The 26,728-nt window shown below is 45.4% G+C and overlaps 1 long non-coding RNA gene across 1 annotated transcript in view; it reads left to right on the top strand.

Moving 5' to 3' along the window:
* The window catches only part of LOC135371454 (uncharacterized), a 30,507-nt gene extending 6,529 nt beyond the window's left edge, over nt 1–23,978 (top strand). The window contains exon 2 of the long non-coding RNA XR_010415617.1: nt 23,762–23,978. This is a non-coding gene — a long non-coding RNA (uncharacterized LOC135371454). The remainder of the gene's footprint in view (nt 1–23,761) is intronic.
* Nucleotides 23,979–26,728: the final 2,750 nt, after the last annotated feature.

Here is a 26,728-nt window from a genome sequence, read left to right as displayed (position 1 = left end):
TTCATGCGGCGGATATCCGGAGAAATCGTGCCGGCTATACACTGTGCTATACACGCATATGCAACTGTGTCACATTCATAGCAATCTCTCTTGGAATCAAAGCCTACTTCATTCATGCAGTGTAGAACACGTTTCCACACTTGCACTTTACAGTGAACTAGAAGAGGGCATTGGAGCGACCGAGTTACCCGCGTGACAGTCGCAGCGTCGACCGCCAGCGGCGGCGCTGCAATCGACGACAGTATGGAGGTGCCATAGAGTTAGTAAGGAGGAGACGCAGAATAAAAATGCTATTATTACTGCAATAGACTTCTACCCGAGAAACGTCATAATGACGTTCGTAGACAGAATGAAACCGAAACAAATCTAAAGGGGAGGACTGGGTTCCACGAATGGGCATGTGTTCAATGCCTCCTACTGAAAGAAAAGTAGGACCGAAGGTCACGTCTCTTTCAGAGACATTCGTAATCCCCTCAAGAAGGTGGGTTTCGTGCGCGAACTTGTTCGCCCCCTTGCTCCGAGCGTAGTTCAACTCTACCAAATTGGTGGCGCTGTCGAACACTATGACGTCATTTGTTTATAAACAAGAAGAGGTCTATTAATTTCAATTACAATTATAATGAATTGTTCTCAACATAACAGAAGAGAAGAAAAATCTGAATTCGTAAAATGGTTGAGACGCAGACGACACGCTTTGCAAAGCATGCCCGCAAACTGTAGTTGACGATAGCAGCGCCACCGCTTTATTTTCGCCACTTGCTCTGACAGCCGTTCCAAGGCGCACACCCATCCGGTCGTTCCACTGCCCTCTCCTATTGCACTGTACTTGCATTAACACTACATCATAAAATGATGGTCAAGGTTGCAAGTTGCAGCGCCGCGAAGCAACTGTGGCTGTGAGCGGCGTACAGACGTGGACAGGAGAGAGGACAGGCGGCAGGAGAGATTGACATGGGGGCTAGTATGCATTCTGGGCCGACTTCAGGGAGAAGTGTGCTGACATTCGTCTGGAAAATCTGTCGGAAAACCCAGGGAAAAACTCAGACTGCACAGCTGGTGCCGAGATTCGAACCCGCTCACCTCCCAGCGTCGGCGTGGAAGGCGATCATGTAACCACTACGCCATTCGAGCTCGTCACTATACAGTTTCGTGAAGTAATGCATTACATTGCTCATTACTTTCATGCTTAGTAATGCACTATTAATACCATTACTTTGGCATTACATTTTCTGAGAAGTCTCTAACGCAGCCCGACTACGTGGTGTTTTGTGCACTGTAAAGAGACGCGTTTTTCTTCGTCACACATTATCGGTGATAATTATTATATTAATTTCTGGAAAATCGCTGCTTATGAATGTTTTTGATGAAAGCAGTATGTACGATCGAGATGGGCTGTCATTAGTAAGATTAGAAGCACCGTGGATGAAGTTATTGTTCAGACTGCGCTTGGACTTTGTTCTTCTTGTTCAGTGACAAAAGTGCCTGGGATAAGCCAACTTGGTTATTTTCCCTGTCTGTACCAGCTAAAACTCATTACTGGCATGCCTGAATGTACTACCCTAGTAATGTGAAACGTCATTACAGATTTCCCGGCAATTAAGCGATCGCATTACATTGCTCAATATTCATCCCTGAAATGTAATGCATTATCGTTACTCATTGCATAGATGCAATGCGTTACCGGTAACGCATTACTCCCTACCTCTGCTGTTGCAGGTCTTGCAATTCTTTCACAGGCCGCAGAAAATCGACTCCGAGTATTTGTTACATTTCCGCTAGCTTAGTTTGACTCGTAATGTTTTCCTGCAATGACGTTTTGACGTTTCTGAGAACCATAAGCGGTCTTTCTTTTTTCTTTTTTTCTGCCGTTCACAACGCACACTGCAAACAATTAAGGACTGTGAGCTGCTTGTGTTAGCGGGACAGCAACTTTATAAGCAACATACCCATACGTATGGTATATGTGACGGGAGTATGTTGTAAAACAGAAAGAGAGAGAGAGAGAGATTCATAGTAGCGGCAATAGTTCTTCCGCTGCCAACTCCTAATATAACAGCTCAGCCAATACAGCACTTCTATTATGCGTCACATATTTCGATGTTCGTGTACTCTGCGATCTAATAAAGATATGTTTTTATGTTTTCATCACCAAAAATAGTGCTGTTTTTTAAATCCTATTTCATGACTGGTTTGCGTGTGTTTGCGGTTTACATATTTTTGTCGCGGCCGGTCGCTCCGAAAGGCAAAACGACGTAATTCATTGGTTGATAAGGGAGTGGAAGAGCGACCTTTCGCGCCTCATCACGACCAGCCGCGACAAAAATATATAAGCCGAATCTAATTAATTACTCAACAAATGACCCGCTTCGGAGGCAGATTTTTCTCTAAAGGGTGTCCACTAAAGGTTCCACAAGGGGTAGTACCCATTTTAATGCCGACGGCACCCTCCTTTAAAAGTTAAGTTCTTCACAAAAAAGTCATTCCAATTTTTATTTAAATAATGAACGCCTCGCACTCATTCACACGGCGCGCAGCGCAGCTTGCACACTCTAAACACAGAACTTCACCGCATAGCACGCTGCGCGCCAACCATTGTCACGAATGATAGTGCTATCGCTGGTGATTAGAAGACAGTGGGGGAGGGGCGTACGCCTTTTTGTGACCATTTTCATATATCCAAATTGCCACAAAATCTCTCTCTTCGAATCAGAAGCGATAACCCTATCATTCGTGGCAATGGTTGGTGCACAGCGTGCTAGGCGGTGAAGTTATGTTTTTAGAGTGCAGGTGGAATCGGACAGATATTTGTAACAACAGATAGTTATTCGATTGGTGCATCCGTTCTCAAATTATTTAGCCCGAGGAATTAACTGACCCGCACCTTATAGGACCTAGCTTACTAATAGTATGACGTCACTCGAAGTAAAACTCTGTTTCAGCATCTCCCCCCCGCGTACGCCCCCCTCTGTCTTCCAATCACAAGCGATAGCCCTATCATTCGTGGCAATGGTTGGCGCACGGAGTGCTGTGCGGTGAAGTTATGTTTTTATAGTGCGTGTATCAGTGCTGTTTTTACAGCAACAGCTGTTAGTGCCTACACTCTTAAAAATGAACTTCACCGCATCGCATGCTCCTAGCCAACCATCATCTCAAAAGATATCGTTATCTGCCCTGATTTGTTGAAAACGGGAGGCGTACGCCCTTTTTGTGACACTTATGCTGTTCATAATTGTCACAGAAAAGGCGTACGCCTTCCGTTTTCAACAAATCAGGGCAGATAACGATATCATTCGAGATTTTGGTTGGCTAGTGGCGTGCTATGAGGTGAAGTTCATTTCTAAGAGTGTAGTTGCTCAGAGATCGCGCCGTCGGCCGCAGAAGGAAAAGCGAACACCGTATTGGTAACGACGACGACGACGAGAACAATCTCAACATGGCACTTGAGTAAAAAAAGAAAAAAAAAATGAAATAGTGATTCTGCTTCATACATACACTCTAAAAACAGAACTTCACCGCATAGCACGCTGTGCACCTCAGACGACACAGCCGGTGGAGGGATTCGAACCCACCACCTCCTAGTCTCCAGCACGACCTTGGCTACCACCAGCGACCGGGACGTCTTAAGCGGTCGGCCATGCCGCTGGTACATAATACTAAAGACTAAACACTTACACGTACTAAATAAACACACGCTAAACACAGTTCACTGCGTTGTTCTGTTGTTAACTGATTATTGTTGGTACATACAAAGCATCTGTCATAACCCTAACTGTAGAAAGTTGTTCAAGTCCAATCTTCTTGTCTAGAGATTTTTTCAGCTCCCCCACTCCAACACCCCGATAACCTCTCCCCCTCCACTGAAATCTTCCTATGTGACCACGTTTCATATGTGTAGGGCACTAGTAGCAAGCTGAGTATGGGTGTCAACCCCCTCCCCCAATACTTATTTCCTGACTAAAAAAATCCTGGGGAAATCCCTTAGTTTGAGTCACTCCAAGTCGTGTAGAGGACAGCACGACGCAAAATCGCGTGACATGCTTTGGAGACGCACCTCTGTCAATGTTGAAAAGTATCGCCGTTGTCTTCGAAGAGCAAAGACCTTGTTGTGATGGAGTGGGTGACGTAACGTAACACTCGTTTGTCGGCAGCACAGCAGGGAGTGTGACGGCGGGTACGCGGCTTTCCAGTGCCAATGCTGGCGACACGTGGCAGGCTTTGACGGCGGAACCACAACAGGACGACTTGGGGGCGAAATGTTACGATTTTCGCAGACTTCGTAAGATTTTTTTGTGCGTTTTGGGATTTTTGTGATACTTCTCAGTAACTCGACTATTTCGAATGGCCTCACGGCAAACTTAAAAACGGAATGGCAGTAACTTCACCTCCTAACCAACCATCATTTCGAACGACATCCTTCTCTCCCCCGATTTGTTGAAAACAGGAGGCGTACGCCTTTTCTGTTACAGTTATATGTCCATATAGTTGTCACAAAAAGGCGTACCCTCTTGTTTTCAAAGTTTACTGTGGTGCTAGGTTATAAGTGAGGTTTTGGTGGATTATCCCATTTACGCGATGTTTGAAGACTAACATTGCATTTAAACGCGTATATCCGTAGGACGTCCTCTGGACGTCATTGTGTTGTCTGGGAACGTATTGACAACCAGCACATGTAAAATGATACACATTAATAAATTCAGTGATCCATATCTATGAAGCCTCATCAGCACTGACCTTAAAGCTGAAAAACACTTGGCTGGAAAAATTAGTTTGCCAGTATAGGAGCAATAGTAGAAACAGTGGCAGGAGATTAGCAGAACTGGCTGGCCAATATGGGGCAAGGTTTCAATTGCCATATTAGACCAATATTGCCAATATTGGTTTCAATATTGGACCAATACGGGTTCAGCACTGGTGTGCTGCTTAGGGAAAGTCAATTCGGTGACCGGAAGCAGAGGGAAAAGCTTGAGGTTGGGAACTGCGACGATTTCGAACACAAAACTGTTGTGCGGAACAACAATAACGATCGCGTTGCGCAACATGACGTGTATGCACGTAATGTGAAAGATGACAATCAATATATTAGCTAAAAGTTGTGGTGTGTTTTTTTTAGTTGCATGTTGACTAAATGAAGGAATTGAAATTGTACACTGTCATTAGACACATTGCACAACAAGATCCCTTAACGATGACGGTACGGTATATAGAAGAAAAATAGCCAGAAAAGTATTTTCGTTACTTTTTTTTTGTATCAAGTTATACTTTTTAGAATTTTGTATAGCGGTCCTACTATTGCACTACCTTTCAGTGAAGTAGCAGGTAGTGGCATTTCTTAACTTATACCCCTGTCAGACGGATTAATCTAGTGTCACTTTCACCAAGTGACACTTATACATAGTGTCATTCTCGCGGTGTCACACTGCACCTTTAGTGACACTCGGCAGAAAGTGCACTAACGATTGAGTTCCCCAAACTCACTTCACTTCTCTTCGACGGACCGAGTGTGTAGCCTTGACTGCAGTCTTTGTGGTACAGGTAAAAATATTGAGAAAAGGGGAGGGGCTTCGACTACTGCAATATTTTAAACAAGCATTTTTAACAGCGTGTTAATTTGATTTTAGTACAGGGTGACACTGTGCCGAAAAAAACATGTCATCACTCTGTGAAAACCTGTGCCTGTGTGTGTCCCTGTGAAAACTTCGCAGTCTAGGCGATCTGGCAGGAGCCATGTTTGTTTTTGCACATGTTCGAGGCCAATTTGTTTAATGTTCGAAGAAGATTTGCACAAAGTGTTTCTAACTCAAAGAATAACATTCCCAGTAAGGCATTGTGGCGCACGACTAAAAATTTTGCCGCCGTCCATCCTTACCGTAATTGCCATCACCGCTTAGTGACACTTACTTCAGCCGTGCAGCAGGAATGTAGTGAAAGTGACAATCGCTCGTGAGGAGTGCACTTCACGAAAACGACACTTATACCACTGTCAGACGGACTAATTTAGTGTCACTTTCAGCGAGTGACACTTGCGAGTGACCTGTTATTCGTGCGCTTTTAGTGACACTCGGCAGAAAGTGCACTAACGATTTTGTGAGTTCCCCACACTCACTTCGCTTCTCTTCGGCTGACAAAGTGTGCATAGCCTCGACGGCAGGCATTGTGGCACATGTAAAAATATTGAGGAAAAGCGAGGGCCCTCGACACCACAATATTTTGAAACAAGTATTTTCAACAGCGTGTTTATTTTATTTGAGTACAACGTGAGATGGCGCCAAAAAAAAAAAAAAAACATGTCATTACTCTCGTTAATAGCCTGTGAGAACTTCGCGGTCTCGGCGATCCGGGGGCGGCCACTTTTGTTTGGAGAAGATTAACAGGAAGTGTTTCTAAATAAAAGAAACAGATTCTGAGGAAGGTATTGTGGCGCACGCCTAAAATTTTTGCCACGGTTTATCCTTATCTATCGTAATAATCATCGTAAGTGACACTTACACATCGTAAGTGACACTTACTTATTTAAGCCGTGTAGCAAGCACGTAGCGAAAGTGATATTCGCTGGATTGAGTGTATAACACGAAAACGACACAAAAACATCGCGTGTGACATGAGCATCAATTAACCCGTGCTATACAGGGCTGTTAGTTTCCGTAGTAGGCGCAACACTGCATGAAACTCACATGGAGGCGTTCGACACCTTTTCTCTGGCTTTCCAGAGTTTTCTTGAACCACGACAGTCTATATGTGAGAAAGAACGAAAGAAAGAAACAAAAGCGAACCGACGTCACCGACGCCGCAGACACAGGAAAAAGCGGCATCAGGAAGGCTATGTGAGCCTTCCTGTCAGAGTCGCTTGACGTTTCAAAGTCAGGGCAGGTTTTTTCATTTTTCTCTTTTGCAGCTCCTTCTGTCTGGTACAGCGTCAAGGGCATCCGCGGAGAAATACGCGAAACGAAGAACGGATTGATGAAAATAAAGGGGTATAGAAAAAAAAGGGAAATTGTGCCGGTTTCCGCCAGTGCCGAGCTCAAGTCGTAATTATACTTTCTTTTTTCTTTCATTCTTTCTTGTTGATTTTCGTTCGCTCTATAACAACTCCGTGGGCAGAGAGCAACGCCAACCACATTTCCAATTATTGTTATTTCCTATTTATGTTTTTGTTTGTCTGCTTTTACTCCTCATTTACGTTATTGCTGGCGATAAGTGGACTCTCGAAGCTGCCGTCCTTGTGTTGAGTCCAAAAATCTGGAACAAGTACTTCTGCGTTGCCCGCACCACCAAATTTTCAGGAGTACACTCTTAAAAATGAACTTCACCGCATAGCACGCTCTTAGCCAACCATCATCTCATTTGATATCGTTATCTGCCCCGTTTTCAACAAATCAGGGCAAATAACGATATCATTCGAGATGATGGTTGGCTAGGAGCGTGCTATGCGGTGAAGTTCATTTGTATGTTCCTTTGTGTTTTGTTTTGCTTTGCGTTCTTTTTCTTTCTCTTTTTTGGGCTATAGCCGTGACGACGCCCCCTTCTGGGTGGCCAACAACGGCGAGCCTATCCTGCCATTCCCCCCCCACACACATCATTTTTAAGAGTTATCTTGAAGTGCCGCTACGGACTAAATCTCGTGTCTTCAGAATCCTACCAAAGTCATGTTCGTGAAATCTTCTTGTCTCACTTTACATTCCTGCAAAATATTTTGGCTCTACGTGACGCGAGAGCTAGAGAAAATTATTTTTTATTTTTGAGAACTGTGACGTCATGTTAGGCTCCGACGGAGCACCCGGCTCTCATCTGGCAACGCTGTCGCCCTTCGCGTCTTCCGAGGGGGCTCGCTTTTTGCATTCCGTTAGCGGAGCCCCACGTGACATATCTTCCAACCGCTCCGGCCTTCAAGAAAACACAAAGGAGGGAGAAGACATCTCTCCGATTTTCCCCTCTTTCGATCAGCCTCACATGACTTCTCCATCACGTGACCCCTCCCCGGACGCCGGCGTCGTTGGTAGGAGACGAGTGCCCTCTCCAGAACGTGACATCGTCGCAATTTGTGGGCTTATGATTACGTCACCCGCTCCTCGCGTCATCGAAACTTGTGGAGGCTCAGCAGATCTTCAAAAAATTGACATAAATGCTCAGCGTTCGCAAACAGGATTGAAATTTCGCGTATAGAATCCTCGAGGCACCTTCTTTTCATGGACTAAATAAAATAAGCGCTGTTTTCTGAGTCCGGAGTGGCACTTCAAAGCATGGAAGCGCTAAAATGTGCGCACGCATACACCCACACACGACGACGTAACCCACTCCACACACACACACACACACACACACACGAAGCGCACTTGTGACAACGACTGAATGAACACACGCGTGCGCTTTTATGCACTAGTCAGTTTTAGCGCATCGTACGCTATCGCCTTTGCTTGCGCAAAGGATACTGTGATGGTTCTGTGCAATGCCCGAAGCTCTCTTTATGCCTTGCGAACCAAAGTGCAGCGATGGCTTCTTGCAATTCAACATCTTTCTGGCTTAGGATGCGGCTGTGATCAACGCTCCCTTCTAGCCGTTCACGCGGCTTTGGTGAGGGCGACTGTGCTATACAGCATTCCAATATTGCACAGGGTTTCTACAACGTCGTTAAATACCATTCGAACCCTGTTTGCCCGAAGCCTTCGTCGCTGCATTGGAGTTCCAAGAATGGCCGAAACACGGCAAGTCCTAGCTGAAGCTGATGAACTCCCGGTGGAGGTCCTGCGTGAGCAGGAAACGGCTCGACACTTCCTACGTTTGCGTGCGCACATTCCCCGCCACCCGCTCCTCAGGAAAATTCGATACTGTCCTGAAAGTGATTTCTATCGCGTACCGCAGAGGACACGCCAGGCTCTCACTGGCTTCATACCTGAGGTCGCCACACAGCCGAACGCCCCCTGGTCTATGACTGTGCCACCCACCTTCGCACGTCTTCCGGACCTCCAGGACCGCAGAGATCACGATCCCCCTCAAGTCCTTCGAGCCCATTTTTATGCTCTGGTAGACGCTAAGTTTTCTTCCTCTGCCGCAGCATACACCGATGGCGCATCTCGAAATGGCTAGTCCGCCTCGGCATTCGTCATCACGTCCGAAGGCCTAGTGGAAGGACGTCGCCTTTCGCATCAAACCTCTTCCACAGCTGCGGAACTCTATGCCATACTTTTATTTCTGCAGCAGTAATAAAAAAAAAACACACACAAAAAAAAAGCAGCAAGAAAGCAATTGTACTTTCTTTCTGCACACTCGCTAGTGCATAAAAGCAACGGCGTGTGTTGATTAAATTGTTGTTTCGAGCGCGCTTCGTGTGAACGCGTGCGTGACTTCTACGTCTCCGTGTGTGCCTCTTTTTAATCGCTTTTACCCTTTAACCAACAGGGCCAGAGAGGTGTTTTATGTGTTTGCTGGAGTACACTTGCAGTCTCTTTAAATTGGCTAGAATCTCGACCTCTCACTATAGGGACGTTCGCCTGGAGTTTGGCACCACGACATTAGCGCCGCCTTTCTCCCCTGGTGGTACGGAGAGGAAAAGTTTCAGAGTACACTCGTCAGGCGAAGAATGCGATTAAATGCGCTGTGCACCTTCCACCTGTTTCCGTGCAATATCTGAGAATGTACAGCCCGGCGAACGGGAAAAATAAAAGCCCGGACCAAGTTACTGTTACAAAATGCACAAACGGCACAAAGAACACCGCAGCGTGCCTGTATCGTATCTGTTTTTTTTTCCCCTACATTCGAACTCAAGCTGATAGCTGTGTGGTTCTGCAAGCTTATAAAGTTGAGCTGTTCGGTTGTCGTATCTGCTTCATGCCCCACGCTCAGGCTTTTTTCATAATGAATTTCGTCGACCAGCTCGCTTGTGTCTACGCCATTGTGTCGCAGACGTAGACCTATGTCTGGGGCTGCATAGTACTATGTGAAAATCACGAGTAATGTGGTTTATGCGTTTATTTTTTTTAATTCTTACTTACATATTCTACAAATATATATAGTTGGAACAAATTCCTAGGCAGCGAGTGTTTGGCAAGCGTAGGAGAAGTATGAGATGTCGTGAGTGCATGCAAAATGATCATACTACGCAGGATCCACCGGGACTCGTTGCAATTGGTCCTTGGTCATTGGTGTATTGTACTCGAGACAAGTCTCCCTTGAAGTTAGATCTCATTCACAGCCAAGTGTCTCAAAGCCAATAATCTCAGTCGCAAAGACATGTAAATTCTTGTTCTGATGACTGTTCTGATCTGACTCCAACATCCTCTCTTCCGAAACAGTCACGGATATGTGACAAGTGGTAGCTTGGTTTGGAGTAAGCAAAGAGGGAAAAGAAATGATCTAAAGCTCATAAAAAGAGCCGACCAATGGCTTCTGACAAACATTAATAGCGCTCGCTCCATTCATTAAATAAATCATTACTCTACACGCTCTCACACCCTCTTCGTAAACGTGAGTAAAATATTTGACACCAGGCTTCATTCTTCAGTCAGGTTTCGCTCAGAGCTAGTAGATCTACGACACCTGGGAGTCACTTTTTACACGTATTTCGAGCCTGTCCGAGAATATTCTGCAAATATTCCGCGCCGCTGTTGACGCTTTCCATTCTTCCGACTTGATGGGGAAACAATCCTCGGTCGTTTTCGCCCTGTTAAAAGTGCAACGCAACTTGGTCATTCTGACACAGCACATACCATGTGTGTGATGAGAGAACACGCCACTTTGGAAAACTTAGCACAATCGCCGCAACTGGCGCTGACTGCCGTAAACGGGAGCGCCCTCTGGCCGAGCCGAACAGCCCTATAGCGAAATTGCTTGGTCCATGGTCAAATCTAGCTGACCAACGCCATGTTCTAAAAGCACAGCTCAGCCTTTTCCGGACACTCACAGGGCTCCTGTCCTCACACTCTAAAAACATAACTTCATCACATAGTATACGGTAAAGACCATCCATTGCACAGAATGGTACCTTTATATAACTCAAGATTTGAGGAAAGCGCGGCGTACGTCCTCCGTTTTTAACCAATCACGGGCCAGAACGATGTCATTCGGGGTGCTGATTGGCTAAGAGCGTGCTATCTGGTGATGTTCTGTTCTTACAGTGCACTGTAAGGTACCACAATTATATTTTTACCAATTTACTGCGAGCAATGGAGTAGGGCATTGTTTCTTCGATGAAACTCCCCCTCATCACAGTAAACTAAGTGCTGTTTTTTGTTTCATTTATTATTGTTACTATTTACTGAATACGAAATAGTTGGGTTGCGTTATCATGTGTGTGGTGGCTTCAGGCTTGATCTCCTGGTGGTCCGTACTCAATTCAGGTTCATGTAATTTAATTCAAGTTATTTAAGTAATCTGTTCACGTAGTAAGTATTTATTCAATTACATCGACTTGGAGTAATGTATTAACCTACTCAGTTACACGTGAATATCTGCCAACTAAATTAGAGACGTTGAGAGACAATAGCAGAAATGTAGATTGCGATGACTGTAGGCATTCAATGAATTGATGAACGAAAAGTATTGCAAACAAATTAAGTTTTGCTCGAGTAGGTTAGATGAGTTTGAGCTAGATGAGGTTAGGAGCAACGAGGTGACATTTAACGTGGCTGGGAACCCCGCTTCATTCGTCAAGCTGTTCATCAGGAGTCACCATGGAAAATATTTTCGCTCTGCGTTGTATTGTCACTACAAAATAAAATTTACAAAAAAAAAAAAAACAGTCGGTGCGGTAAACACGGACGGCCGACACGATCCCCGCGCGGCGCCAGAGAGGTCCCCGTGCCTTTTCTCTTTCTTCCTTCTTCTCTGCTCACGTGCCGCTTATGGCTACTGCGTAATAACTAAGAGTGAGCCAATCAGGATCGTGTTTTCAACGGCCGTAGCCAATCACGGACGTGCTTTCAGCCGTCGTAGCCGTGGAGACGAACCACCGTCGTCTGCGAGTGGTGGTTGAACATCCCCGCGTACTAAATTGGAAAACTTTAAAATAAAGCGCAAAACGGTGCCATATCTTTCTCAGGACCGATAATCCTGGAATGCGTGTTGCACTATTTGTCTACAGAATCAGATCTACAGGTTCCAAGTTAGCTGCAATCATTTCCGAGCTCTTGAATTGGGAAAACGGCGATTCGCAGTAGGAGACGAATTCTGACTTGAAATGTCCACGTGGTGAAGGAGCTAAAGGCGGCAATGAGCAGGCTTTCTACGTCTAGGTGGCATTGCCTACACTCGTCGTTCTTTCGCAGAACCTCATTTCATTCGTTGTAGAACACTCAGCAGAGAGAGAGAATGGTCACCTTTGTGCTTCTTTAAAGGGGCTATGAACTCTACCAAGCTAGCCCGCCGACTCTGACGGCTCCAAACGGTAATTTTAACTTGTTAGGTGTGTTGACTGGTCGTATAGATGAATCTGATAGGTCAATATCTTCGCCACCTATAGCACGCTGCTAGCCATCCATCATATCCAGTGACAACGTTCTCGGTGGCCAACAACGGCAAGCCGGTTTCGACATCCCCTCGCTTTATGACAGATACGCAGGTACGTTAATTGTCACAAAATGGGAGGCGTACGCCTCCCATTTTGGATTTTCAATCAATGGAGGGATGATGGTTTCTGTTCTGTTTTTATTTTAATCGTATGATCAATCAATCGACCTGTTTCTGTTCTACGGGTGCAGCATCCACAAAGCAGAGGACAGTTCAGAAAAATGTTGGTGGATATAGCTGACCACTCCTGTTCGCGGACACTGACCTGTACGATCAGTTCTTTAATTGATATTTCCGGGAGAAAGATCTATCCCTAAAAAAGTCTCATCCTTACGACTGTCGTCAGAAAGTGTCACCTTCCGCATCAAAACAGACGACATGCCTCTTGGTAAGTTTGAGGACCAAGAGGACAAGATAAGCGTAAACACTGGAAACGCGCTGTCGATCGTGGAACAAATCCTTGAAGGATTCGAACAAACAAATAAAAAGAGAGAAAATGTCCTTTCGGTTGTTTAGTTGTTTAGTTGTTTCGTTTTTTTGAACACCGTACGAAACGGAGATGAAAGGCGAATAGTTTTTATGATCGTGACTTCCGGCAGGCATGCCTGTGGACTCCTTGAGAAGTGAGCTTCCTCAATGGTCCTCTCGCGGTCACGCATTGTTTCTTTGAAAGATTAGGGTGATGTTCATTGCGTTTTCATGGTTACGTCTGTTAACCTCGTCGAGGCTGAGCACCCCAGAAAGTTAAAGGAGAAACGCCGTAGCAATAACGCAAAACTAATAAAATAAACAAATGCACACTTGCGCTAACGCGCCTATTCCATTCAACAGAAACGGTTAACCTCAAGTTAAAGGGCCACTAAAGTGCATCTTCTCGTAGAATGAAAGGTGGCCGTTACCTTGACACACACACGAAAGGAACAGGACTCATCCGTAGGTCATTATAGGGTATCCAGAAGGTAAGTTTGAATTGGTTAAGGTGGGACTCCGCAACAAAATCACCACAAACGTTGTGGTATATCCGCAATATTTGGGATGTCAGGAACATATGTATGAAATATCTCTGTCCAAAATTACGCAGATTTTACTGAAACGAATTATTCGGAAGCGAGCACTTCGCCTCTGTGAAGCGAGAGGGCGCTGAAAGCAACACTGCTGACATCATCCGGCATCCGGCAAGGGAGAACGAATGCAGGCCTGGAAGCAGACTACAATGCTGGGTGACATCAGGGTAGCCTCCGCACGGACGAACCGCCGTAGTATGGAGCTCTCTTTTCTGCTCTTCGCATTTCGGTTTCGGTTTGCTATTGCCATCATTTACGAATTAATTACTCGCGCAAAATGAATGCGAATGTTGTATTCGGTATCGAGGGTGTGGTTCGTGTTCGGTATGATGTTCACGTAATTTTTTTTGAATACTTGCGAAGTCTCCCTTTAACGAAGAAAGCAAGAAAAATCTGTTCCAAAATGTTGTGTTTTTCTGTGGGATCTCCATGTCTTATAGACCCACTTCAATTTGTAGACAAGAGGGCGCATCTGCGCATGTGCATAGAGCAGCCGTCGCTGGTGGGCGAAAGGGAGTGGGAAGCTGCATGATGTGTACGGCATAGTTGGCCTTTCTGTACCGCGTAGCCATACAATAGTTGAATCAATCCGCGGCATGGCTTTAATAACAACCGAAAGCACCCAGTGACTCGATGATTGCGCGATTTTGCCCACCACAGACGACCGCAGCGCCACTGCATCGCTATGACGTTACTCAATGATGTGAATTCATAGGAGCACTTGGGTGCGAAAATTTCTCCTTGCGGAATGAAAGACGCCGTTACCTTGATACCAGTGCGAAAAGAACAGGATTCATCGGTTCAGGATTCATGCGTCGTTCGCGTTTTGTGCGCGAAAGAAACCGCAGTGTTACGTTTTCCCTCTCCCTCTGCCTCTTGAGAAGAGCCACATTGCCGGGCAGCTCCGGATCGGTCTCCTCAAACGGTACCTCCGGCGATGATTGGGCAAGTTGTTTGAGGAGACCAATGGGGACCCTCTCCGCGCTGTCGGTCTTCCTGAGAAATAAAGGGAAAGGAAAGCTTACTTTGCGGTTTCTTTCGCTCATTAGTAGGGTTCCGCGTTTTCGTTTTTTATTTTCGGGAGGATTCGGCGTATGTTTTTCGGTGTTTATTGATTTTTCCGAAATCGGCGTTTTTCGATGTTTTTCCTCGCGTGTACATGGCTTACCCGACAGTTATCGGCGAATAGAAATGACAATGTAATTTCCGCATGACGCTCATTCAACATAGCGTTGTTCGCTGCGGTAGGGTTTTATGGCTAAAGAAAAGTAAACATACATTTTTCACAGCCGTCATATTTCTGTACGGTTTTCTGATCTGCATCAACAACCTGCTGGGCATGTGCAGCAACTTACCCCTGTCATGTCCTGGAATGTCCTTCTGTATTCGGTGTTTTTCGGTTAAAACCGAACGAAGAAAAATTTACCCGGTGTTCTTCGATTCAAACTGAAAACGCGGAACCCTACTCATCAGTCACGAACAACGCGGCACATTCGTGTCTTAGTTTTGCACTTCAGTGCCTCTTTAAAGACAAATATAATTTGATGATGTGCTATCCTTTCTCGTTTTATTCGCTTTCAAAGTAACAATGTTGTCATCTCTGAATGCCTTTCTACAGCTCGCCTGCATGTTGGTACAGGACTGAACGCATACCCATTCGTCATACCTCAACAAATCTTAAAGGGAGACTCCGGGACAATCCGAAGATACTATAATGGCCGTGTAAATAAGTTCGATGCATTCTTCCGAAATCGGAAATAAAGTTGGTTTGGTAGTCGGGAAGTCGTTAATTGCAAAAGAGCCGGGAAGCTCAAAACGAAACCGAAACTTCTGAGGCTTCCCTCTCCTACCTCCTGTACCCTGCGTGACGTCGGGCTGTTTTTCGTTCACGCGCTTTGTTACTTCTTCGTGCCACATGGATGACCACTCACCTGCTTCCTCGATTTCGTTCAAAAATATTCACCAGCGGTCAAAGCTAAACATACCGAAAGACGTACACGAGGAATACCGGTGCGGTGAAGCCCAATGTTGCTGGACTGCTTTTCCGTGGAGGAGCGCCTAATCACTCAAAAGAGAAGATTCCTTTTCTAATTGTCTGTGCCACTTGGGCACAGACACACAGACACAAAAATCATACGGTGCGGATTGATGTCGCACTGTTACCTCAACACGTTTTTGGTGCGGAGTCTCCCTTTAAAGGAACAGTGAAACTCTTCTCCGTATTTTTTATTTTTGGATGCGTCATGTTGTGCAACAAATAATATGGGTTCTTGTGCAGGAACGCTGCGCGCGTAAGATTGTATCGCGCACGCGCGCGCGTGTGATGACTTTGATCTGTACACCCTCTACAAGCCCTGCACTCCTTCACAGAGCGTTCAAGTGAACGGTGGAAGTCGCTGTCATTTCGTGACGTACACAGTCCCGATTGGAGTGCCAATGAAGGGCCTCGCGACGCAAACTGCGCGACCGAAGCACGGTGGCAGTAGCAGTATAGCAGACGAATTTTCAGTGGCCAATGAGAGTTTACGACTGCTCCCCCAAGCGTGCCTGATGCCCCACAAATTTACTGACGTCATGCGGAGATCAGACAGGGCGACTGCTTTCTCCGGGCAGTTTTGAAAACTTCATCCCATAGGGATAATACATCGCACTGCGAAAATATTATGCCTGGCGTCTGCTGAGAGTATCCCCTATATAATGAAACATTGCTTTGAGCATTCTTAAATGTCCGTTCCTTGCTCCTTTAACGTTAACTAATATGAACGAAATTTACGTGGAATGTATTGTTTGATAACATCGGCAAGAAAAATAATAATTTTACCTCACAGGACAGCTATTTTCCTGAGCGACGTTACAGTTTTCGGCTCGTGGGTCCATTCTGCCCGCGTGAAATATTTTTTTAGCGTGTGCTGCAATCTCAGAACACGACACACCGTATTCAACGTCCACCACGGATGACGACGAATCTGAGGAACTTGCATACCATAGCACCAAGCTGCTGGCATCCCTCCTAGGGATAGAATTCAGCCAACGGCAACTGGGGTCCCATACTCCTCTCACATGAGGATTTAATTTCATTTCCAGTGAATGCCATTCACACTGAATGTCATTCATTCGCTGCCACATGCGACACACATAATGGCATTGAACTGAAATTACATTCGCTTATTGAGCTCTGGAGATTCTGCCCTGTTGTGGGACGACCTGCATACGCATACTATCGATGGTTGAAGTGCTGAAAAAAAAACACGCAAAGAAAAACAAAAAACGCAACGTCAAACAGCGACGTCAAACAGTAATAAAGTGATGCGGTGTTGTGTGGTGAGGTTCTATATTAACACTGCTGTCAGCTTCTGCGCTCGAGTTTCATGTCGGTCATATTTATTTATTCAACGTGCTGCAGATCCGACATCCTGCACCTCCTGACCTGCAGCCATGGCTGAAGATTTCGCTTCCGCACCGTTTTTGAAAAGACGAAAGCAACACGAAATGGACGAAAACATACTTTACTGTAATGCGGCCCTAATACTTTACTGATATCCGTTGCCATCGTTGTCAAATGACAGTTAGTTTTCGCCGTATGTCTTGACGCAGCACGAATGAATGAATGGTATTCAGTTTCAAAGCCGTTCACAGGAAATGCCATTCATTCATAGCGCGGGACTAACTGCCCCGTCTGCAAATGTGGCAGCTTACTAGTGCCGTCAATGCAAGTTCTGTATTCCTGTATCTGAAGGAAGAATAAAAAGAGAACAGCAGAACTGTCGAACTGTTGCAGGTCTCAATAACAGTGGAAGATGTCACGACTACAAGGGAGCTAGCTTCAGCCACGTCAAATCTGGGTATAGACTGCATTAAATATAGACTGCACTGGATAGACTGCGGATAAACCCGAGGATGGATTCGCAACAGTGATGCTAGATTGCTCTAGCTTGTAAATTTCATGAATCCGTGACGTAACGATTTCCAAATATTTGCGGTTTTTTGTAATACAGGGTGTTCAAAAGTAAGCTTTCACTAGCACTTTATAAATAGGCGAACAAAAGAAAACTGGCCGCTATTTTCCTGTTCCTTAAGTAAGAAATAGGTGCTACATAATTGGCAGCACCTGTTTCTTACACAAGTAGCGTAAAGTTCTCATCCGGTTTCCTGTCATCGCTGTGTTTGCGTAGCGCTCGTGATAGCTTAATTTTGAACACCCTGTATAGTCTCGACGGCACATTCAGATGTGCAGGTTTCTGCAACGTAAATAAAGCAGGATTTTGATCAGCGTAGTAAAGTAGGGAACATATATTGCCTCTTAAGCCTCACCCATAAAGCTTAACAGTTAAGCATCATGAGGCAATATATCTGTACCAAAGAAACGTCACTGTGACGTAATGATGACGTTGGTAGACATAGTGAAACCAAAACAACACATTTTCAATCGCTTCGGTGTCTTCACGAACAAGCGCGGAATGTGGTTTGTTAGTCGGCTTAGTTCGCGCTTGCTTTGTAGAGAAATACCTGGTGTACCCCATAGGAAACGCATACTCCTGCGGTCCTGGAACATGGAAAAGCCCGGCAGCCATCTTGACAATGGGCTGCCCAAAACGTAGGGCTACAGGTATACTGGAGCAGAACAAGGCCATACAACTAACAATATGTAACAAATGACACAAAATTCTTAGAATATCAAATGCTATATTTGTTGTGACTTTCTTGCCGCTTATTGGTTTCCTACTATAGTAGTTCCAGTCTACCAAGTAGGCGACGCTGTTGTACAATCTCACGTCAGTTCTTTGTAATCAGGGAGAAGTACATTTCGTTACTTAACTAATATCACTATTAACTAACTATTAACTAATATCAGTCGATGTCCCACAGATAATTCCAGTGCTGGTGCTTTTTATTCAACTGTCACTCTTCAACCGAAGATCTTTAAGTCCCATGCTTCGAGTTGGTCTAAGGTCAAAGTTTCTAGAATAGCCAGCTCCACATTCGTCTCCATGAATATGCGGATTTTTCCTTTGAATCCAATCGAATCCAATCTTCCTGGTATTCCCAATAGACCTCTACCCGAGAAACGCCATCATGACGTTGGTAGACAGACTGAAACCGAAACGAATAGGAAGGGGAGAGCCGTGTTTCACGAATGGGCACTTGTTCGCTGCCTTCTATCGAAAGAAAAGTAGGACCGAAGGTCGCGTCCCTTTCAGGGACCATCGTAATCCCCTCAAGACTGTGTCTTTCGGACGCGACCTTGTTCGCACCTGGCTTCGAGCGTAATACCAAATGGACCATTTCCATATTTGCGTCGCCCCTGGCGGCGGAATGTCGAACGTCGTATCTTTTCCCCAATAAACATGGGGACGCTTTTCGGACTGGCACGTTGCGTGTGAATGTAGAGAAGATTGAAAGAAGAATGCAGAAAGGGTGAAAGCTTTATTGCAGCCATTACTAGTACAAAGCGTTGTCAAATGCCAATCTCAAACGTCCACGTAACCTTGAAACCGATCATCTCCCCCAATGAACATGGCAGCCGGCCGCACGTGGCTGCGCATGCGCATACGCTTACGCGGAAAAGGCCCATTGGTGGCGCTGTCGAACACTATGACGTCATTTGTTTACAAAGACGGAGAGGTCTATTCTTACTGAAGTCAGCCTAAGTCGCACATTAACCACCCGAGTCCCAATCCGCCCTCCTGCCCTCTCTCCCCCTCTCCGCGACCCAACACCATCCATAGCCACAGCTGCTTTGCGGCGGAGACAGAGTCGATGCTGCCCCCAGCCACACTGCCTAACGCGACGACTACCAATGATTTGCCTGATAGGCCCTAATTCTCTCTTTCTAGATAGCCTAAATGAATATCCTCAAAACAAACGTGCACGCCGGTTTTCAAACTCGGTGAATAAGATATCACTTCATCTTACACACCGAGATACGGGGTGTTGGAACTTCTTAATCGTTCTTCTCATAATCTTTTTCTGCCATCTCAGTAGTGCGCACAAAGAAGCCCCCCAGAAGTGTCCCACTTTTGGGTAATTATAGGGTGTCCAGAGAGTAAGTTCCGATTGGTTAATGAACAAAGCACGAAAAATTATTTTCAAAATGCTCCATTTTCTCTGGCGGGATCCAGATGTCGTAAAGTGCGAAAATTTCTCCTCGCCGAATAAAAGGTACCGTTCGTGTGTTCACACGAGCGAGTACGCCATTTCCGAGAGTACGCCAGCGGAATATGCGAAAAACGGCACAGCTTTCTGCTGTCACGTGATCACGAGCGCTCAACGTCGTGCCTCCACGCGCGCACTGCTAAACGACGCAGCCACGATATATTCCGTAGCAGACGACAGGAAAAGACGCCGACGATGTCTGCTAAGTGTCGTCTGCGAAGTGCCCAGAACGCCACACTCCCGATATTCCGGCACCGTGCGAATGCTCAACATAACACGGGGGGACTTCTACCCTAGTCAGACGGCTAACTGAACGGCATTCCCAGCGAATGACAGTCGCACCGAATGTCATTCGCATGTATTGCATACAGCTACACGAAGAAACACAATGTCACTGTCGGTAATTAAGGCACCAAGGCCCAGCATATGAAGCATTATACAGGTACATTAGTGGTATTTTTACTTCTTTTTCTCGAAACTAGCTACATAATCATTATATTATTTTGCAAAAAAAGAAAGAAAGAAAAAAAAAAGACAGTGGCTAAGGGCATTCCTTCAGTCGTGTCAAAAGTTAACAAATTCGTGATAAAATATTGGTTTACAACTTTTCGTTCGTGTTTAGTTTCTTCAAAGGGATTATATTGTTGTTTTTGCTACTTCTGTATACTGCGAGGGTACGCAGTCGGTGCCAGAGGGAAAGGCGAATGAGTTCCACGAAGTCATTCGCTTTGCGAATATGATTCGCATGTATTGCCATTTGGTGTCATCGTTAGACACGGAACGAATGCCATTCGCTGGGAATGACATTCAATTTGCCGTGCGACACAAAAGGACGTAATTCATTGGTTTAAGGACATAATTCGTTGGTGGATAAGGAAGTGGAAGAGCGTCCTTTTGTGTTTCACTGCGACCGGCCGCGACAAAGATATGTAAACCGGAACTAATTAATTACTGCAACAAATGACCCTCTTTGGTGGCAGATTTTTTCTCTAAAAGGTGTCACCTGAAGGTCCCAATAGCGGTAATACGCATTTTAATGTGGACGGTGCCCTGCTTTAGAAGTGATGTTTTCTCACGACACTCATTTGAATTTTTATTTAAATAATGAGCGGCTCCACGGTGCACAGTTTGTAGGTGATATCGGACAGATTACTTCATTCACGGCATTCACACAACCATGCAATGCAATGCAATTATATGTACATGTGTGAATGTGCGCTTTTAGAAAATGTGCCACGGGATAATCTGGGCTTATCATGAAGTAAGCCGAGTGAGCCACGAATTCTAGAATTTGCGAAATGTTGTGGCCACAAATACTTGCGCAATTCGCGAAAAATTGAGGTCGTGAAATTACTGTGCTTCACAGCAATATACGTCGAAAAGGAATGCAGGCTAAATTAGAAGCACTGCTACAATGATTTTCCCCTTAAAAACCGTTAAAACCTCCAGTGCTGTGCGAAGCACAGGAAACGCACACAAAAGACAACCGAAACTCCTCTTTTCATTAGTGTGCGTCTTTTTTGATCGTCCCAGAACTACGGCCTTAACGATTTTTGAAATGAATCACAAACTCGCCAAAAGTTCAACACTTTTTTACTGATTTCCTTGCCTGGCTCATTTTATGCTACAGAAACGCATGAGGCTGAGGCAAGCTCCATCTACACTCTTAAAAACGAACTTCACCACACCAGCGGCATGGCCGAGTGGGCTAAGGCGTCCGCTCGTTGGTGGTAACCAAGGTCGTGCTGAAGACTGGGAGGTGGTGGGTTCGAATCCTACCGCCGGCTGTGCTGTCTGAGGTTTTCCCTGGGTTTTCCGAAGACTTTCCAGACGAATGTCGGCACAGTTCCCCCTGAAGTCGGCCCAGGACGCATACTAACCCCACTGTCCCCCACTCCTTCCTGCTATCCTCTCTCCGTCTGTCACAGTTGCTTCGCGGCGCTAACACCCAATCAAAAAAAAAAAAAAAGAACTTCACCACATAGCACGCTCCTAGCCAAGCATCATCCCGAATCCCGATTGACCACGTTCTCGCCCCCGATTTGTTGAAAATGGGAGGCGGAGCCTATGTTGTACTCATTATGTACGGGATACTGGTACAAAGTACACTGTTAAAACAGAACTTCACCACATAGCACGCTCCTAGCCAACCATCATTCCGAATTATATCATTCTGTGCACTGATTTGTTGAAAATGGGAGGAGGCGCCTATCTGGGACAAGATAATCTGTCCCAGATAGGCCCCTGTTTTGAACAAATCATGACACGGAATGATATCATTCGGTATGATGGTTGGCTAGGAGCGTGCTATGTGGTGAAGTTCTGTTTTAACAGTGTAGGCTCCGAGTCATTCGGGAGTCATTCGAGTTATTCATGGTTGGCTAGGAGCGTGCTATCTGGTAAAGTTCATTTTGAGGAGTGTAGGCACAGACACATTCAAAATTCACACTCTTAAAAATGAACTTCACCGCATAGCACGCTCCTAGCCAACCATTAACTCGAATGATATCGCCATGCGCCCTGATTTGTTCAAAACGGTAGGCGTACGCCTTTTTTGTGACACTTATGCTGATCATAATTGTCACGAAAATGGCGTACGCCTCCCGTTTTCAGCAAATTAGGGCAGATAACAATATCATTCGACGTGATGGTTGGCTAGGAGCGTGCTATGCGGTGAAGTCCATTTCTAGGAGTGCAGGTGCCGGCACTCAGTGACTCCCTTAAGTTTTATGAGACGCAGGAATATTTCAAAGTTAGATTAACCCAGAGCGCCATCTGTGCCAGCTTATGGAACATTCCCACCTGAGCGTTCCGCATCCCACCCCCGACTGCATCACAGAGAGCGTAATCTAGCTCGTCCGTTCACGCTGCTTCTCGAAGTGCTTCCAGAATCACCTAGTTTCTTGTAATAAGAATGCATAGCGCCATTCTGCCCTATACACTTAACAGCATGCTGGCGATGAAAGAAAGAAAAATGGAGGAGGGGGGCAAGATCGTCTTCCCGGGTAACAGGTGTGGTTCGGGAGCCCAACCAGTAGGTTACCAGGGGGAATGCTGTTGACAGCCAAAATTGGTCAATAAACTGCAGAGGGGGAGGAACCTCAATTGATGGATTTCGTCTCGTTTGCAGGATGGATGGTCTGACAAGCGCGGCATGTTCGCGTGTGGTTGGCAAGACGAGTTACGAGTTTTTTTTTTTTTTTTTTTTTTGCAAATCGTCGGAATGAGACGCGAAGCATCCAGTAATTGTGTTTCTGTAATGCAGTGTGCTCCTTTTTATCCATATTTTACCGTGTAGTTTCCACTGTAGTTTTATATATAGAAAAAAAATTATGAAAATCGTGCAACGAAGTGGAGGAAAGGTTTGGGGCAACGCATTTTAGAATAAGAGGTTCACGGTTAAACAACGTTTTTGCTATATATGGTTATAATTTTGATATTTTCGAGATTACTAGGTTTCTAAAGGGCGCATGTCAGCGAACAAAAAAACGACGAAACGTAAGTATGCCAGACGCAAATCATGTTGGCGTCTCCATTTATTTCTTTTACAAATCAATCAATCATGTTGGCGGTCGCGCCCTTTCGAAGCTCGTGACTTCTAAGGTCGTGACGCATTTTTCCAACACCCCAACCTCCTCACCAGCTAACGTATACACGGCAGTATCGAGTGGACACTCATGTTGCCCCCTCCCCCTCCCCCCGAGAGAGAGAGAGAGAGAGAGAGAGAGAGAGAGAAAATATCTATTTATTTACAAACATTGGAGCTGGGGTCCACCCATCAGGGGTCTGCTGCTTCATTTCTTGAAAGCGTTTCAATTACGCATGAACTCAGAGGCTCATAACAATTACGCAGAGGCTCAGGACTTATGAACTGCCTGCAACATTCTCACGTTGTTGTTGTCACTGTCGCTTTTTCTTTCTCTTGGTTCTTTTTTTTTTTTTTTTGAATAGCAAGCCGGCTCTTTGCCTGTCTAACCTTACCTGTTTCTTTTCTTAAAAAAATAAAAAAAAATAAAACATATCCATCCTCTCCTTCCCTCTTACAGAGTTGGAACGCTCCCACCAAGATGGAAATCATGTGCAAGGTCCTTCCCTGGGGTGTCGTCAGTGAATGAACTTTTATGCAAACTCGTGTAGAAGACGCTGAAAGTATAGTAAAAGCGCGCGAAGTGTTGGCAAAGATACAAAACAAAAACCAGAAAGTATGAGGAGGGCAAGAAAAGCGCGTACAAAAATGAGCTTAACAAAAAAAAAAAAAACAGTCCTCGTTTTTATGCGTTTTTCGTCGACCATAGAAAATGTCTTATCGTGACTCTCTTTCGCAACCATTTTTCTATCAGAGCGCTCTCGAACTTTTCCAGTGGCACATTTGAACGAAGGGTACTAAGGCTTCTCGGAGGTACGATGTTTCACGTGACAGGCATTCATTCATACACCCATTCTTACATCGCACGCACGTATAGAGTTATGTGCAGAGGTATGTAACCTCAACAACAACATCACTTCGATGATGGTCGACGCCCAGGTAGTCGAAATTATCCGCATACTCTGCGGTATGTGCAACATGTTGCCACACAAGTGCAGACGGAGTCACCTTACGGATAAATTCGACGTCCAATTATTATTATTTACTTCGATGATGATAAATGAGGTGTTGATGTTCGTGTTGATGTTGGTGAAAAAATAATAGGGAGAGATTCAACTCATCACACGACGAATCGTGCAGCAACCAGACTAGAAAAGTGTATACAGAGTGTTGCAGTTAAATCCCTGGGCTAAATAATTCGCGAACGGGTGCCCCAATCGAAGAACTTTACAAGTATCTGCCCGATACCACCTACAAGCTGCGCCCGTGTGAATGAGTGGGAGGCAGTCATTATTTAAATAAAAATTCAAATGAGTTTCGTGAAAAACATAATTTCTAAAGCAGGGCGTCGTCGGCATTAAAATGGGTACTACCCCCTTTTGGGACTTTCAGTGGAGACCTTTTAGAGAAAAATCTGCCACCGAAGCGGGTCACTTGTTGCAGTAATTCATTGGTTTCGGTTTACATATTTTTGTCGGGGCTAGTCGCCGTGAAGCGCAGAAGGACGCTCTTCCACTCCCTTATCCGCCAATGAATTATGTCCTTACACCAATTAATTACGTGCTTTTGCACTTCGATGCTACCAGCCGCGACAAAACTATGTAAACCGAAATCAGTTAATTACTGCAACAAGTGACCCGCTTCGGTGGCAGATTTTTCTCTAAAAGGTGTCCACTGAAGGTCCCAAAAGTGGTTGTACCCATTTGAAAGCCGACGGCGCGCTGCTTCAGAAGTTATGTTTTTTTTTTACAAAACTCATTTGTATTTTTATTTTAATAATGAAGACTCCCACTCATTCACAAGGTGAGCAGCTTGTAGGTCGTACCGGACAGATACTTGTAAAAATGAAATGTCTTCGATTGGTGTATCCGTTCGCGAATTATTTAGCCCGGGGATTTAACGAAACACCCTGTATATATTAATTTAGCAGTCTACGTACATATGTGGGTGATATTTTCTGTAAAGCGCCGCATCTATCCTTGACGGACATTTCAAACGCCTTACAATATAACTTCATTGGCGCACGCTGAGCCGCTATGTAACGCATTGCAACCGCGTACACAGTCACAAATGCCGCAGACATACAAGCGCGTATACATTATAAAAGAAAATGACACGCAAGAGGATCGTCGACAACAAGACGGGTCCCACTTTTCTGCTAAGGGGGCCCCTTTTCTGGGGCCCATTCCAACCTCTTTCTTCCATCGTGGTCCATTTGCGTAGAAGGGCCCTTCTCGCGAACGACCCCTCGGAGACCTAGTTGGGGAGAGAATGGCGTTGCCCTACAAGTCTTCCTGTGTGCCACAGAGTCAAGGACGTCCGATGACATACTTCCGGCAACCCTCGCGTTCTGCCTGGACGCCAGTACGTGTTTCGCGCACTCATCCACTGCGGGGGGAAAAAAAAAGAAGAAAAGAGAGAAAGTAATTTTGGTTGGAGGTAAACGGTCAACGTTTGGAGTTCTAGGGAACGCTTTGGAGATGTTAGATTATGCTTGTCAGGTGGCTGTTGTATTGGAGGTGGCCGTAAGGAGGGCATTGTTAACAATGGCAGCACGGAGGGAACGCTTCGTGTCGGGGGAGTTTTTACGGCGACTCGAAATGTTGGGGTACGTTGGGTGCCTTGTCACGTGAGAGGTGTGTTTGAAGAAGTAATACCACTGCCACACGGACTAAGTCAGTGTCACTTTCAACGAGTGACACTTTCAGTTCGTGCCATTCGTATGCTGTCACACGGCGCTCGGCAGAAAGTGCACTAAGGATTTAGTGAGCGCCCCCAAACTCACTTCACTTCTCTTCGGCGAACCGAGTGCATAGACTCGACGGCAGGCTTTGTGGTACATGTAAAAAATATTGAGAAAAAGCGAGGGGCCCCATCACAACAATATTTTTTAGCAAGTATGTTTAACAGCGCGTTTATTTGATTTAAGTACATTGTCACATTGTGCCAAAAACAAACAAACAAACATGTCATTACCGTCGTTAACAGCCTGTGAAAACTTCGCGGTCTCGGCGATTCGGTGGCGGCTATTTTTATTGTGGCACATGTTTGAGGCCAATTTGTTTTATGTTGTTGGAAGAAGGTTTGCAGGTAGTGTTTCTAAATGAAATAAAAACATTCTCAGGAAGGTATTGGTGGTGCACACTTAAAAATTTTGCCGCCGTTTGGTCTTATCTGTCGTAATTGCCATAGGAAGCGCGTAAGTGAGAGTGACATTCGCTTGGTTGGAGCGCACTTCACGAAAATGACATTAAGTTAGCCAATGTGACAGGGGTATAACTTTGCCCGACGAAGTACCGTATGTCGCTTTCAAAAGTAAATGACGGGCTGCCTGTAGCACCTCCCGGGGGTTCACTGCAGCTTGCCGTTTGACACTGCGGATTTGACTGCTTTCGTAGACTAAGCAATGTTGAGCTGCTGTATCCTG

The sequence above is a fragment of the Ornithodoros turicata genome, chromosome 1 (assembly GCF_037126465.1).
Source record: "Ornithodoros turicata isolate Travis chromosome 1, ASM3712646v1, whole genome shotgun sequence".
Lineage (NCBI taxonomy): Eukaryota > Metazoa > Arthropoda > Arachnida > Ixodida > Argasidae > Ornithodoros > Ornithodoros turicata.
Note: the sequence above shows the minus strand (reverse complement) of the source record. Positions and strands in the feature narration are given on the sequence as shown.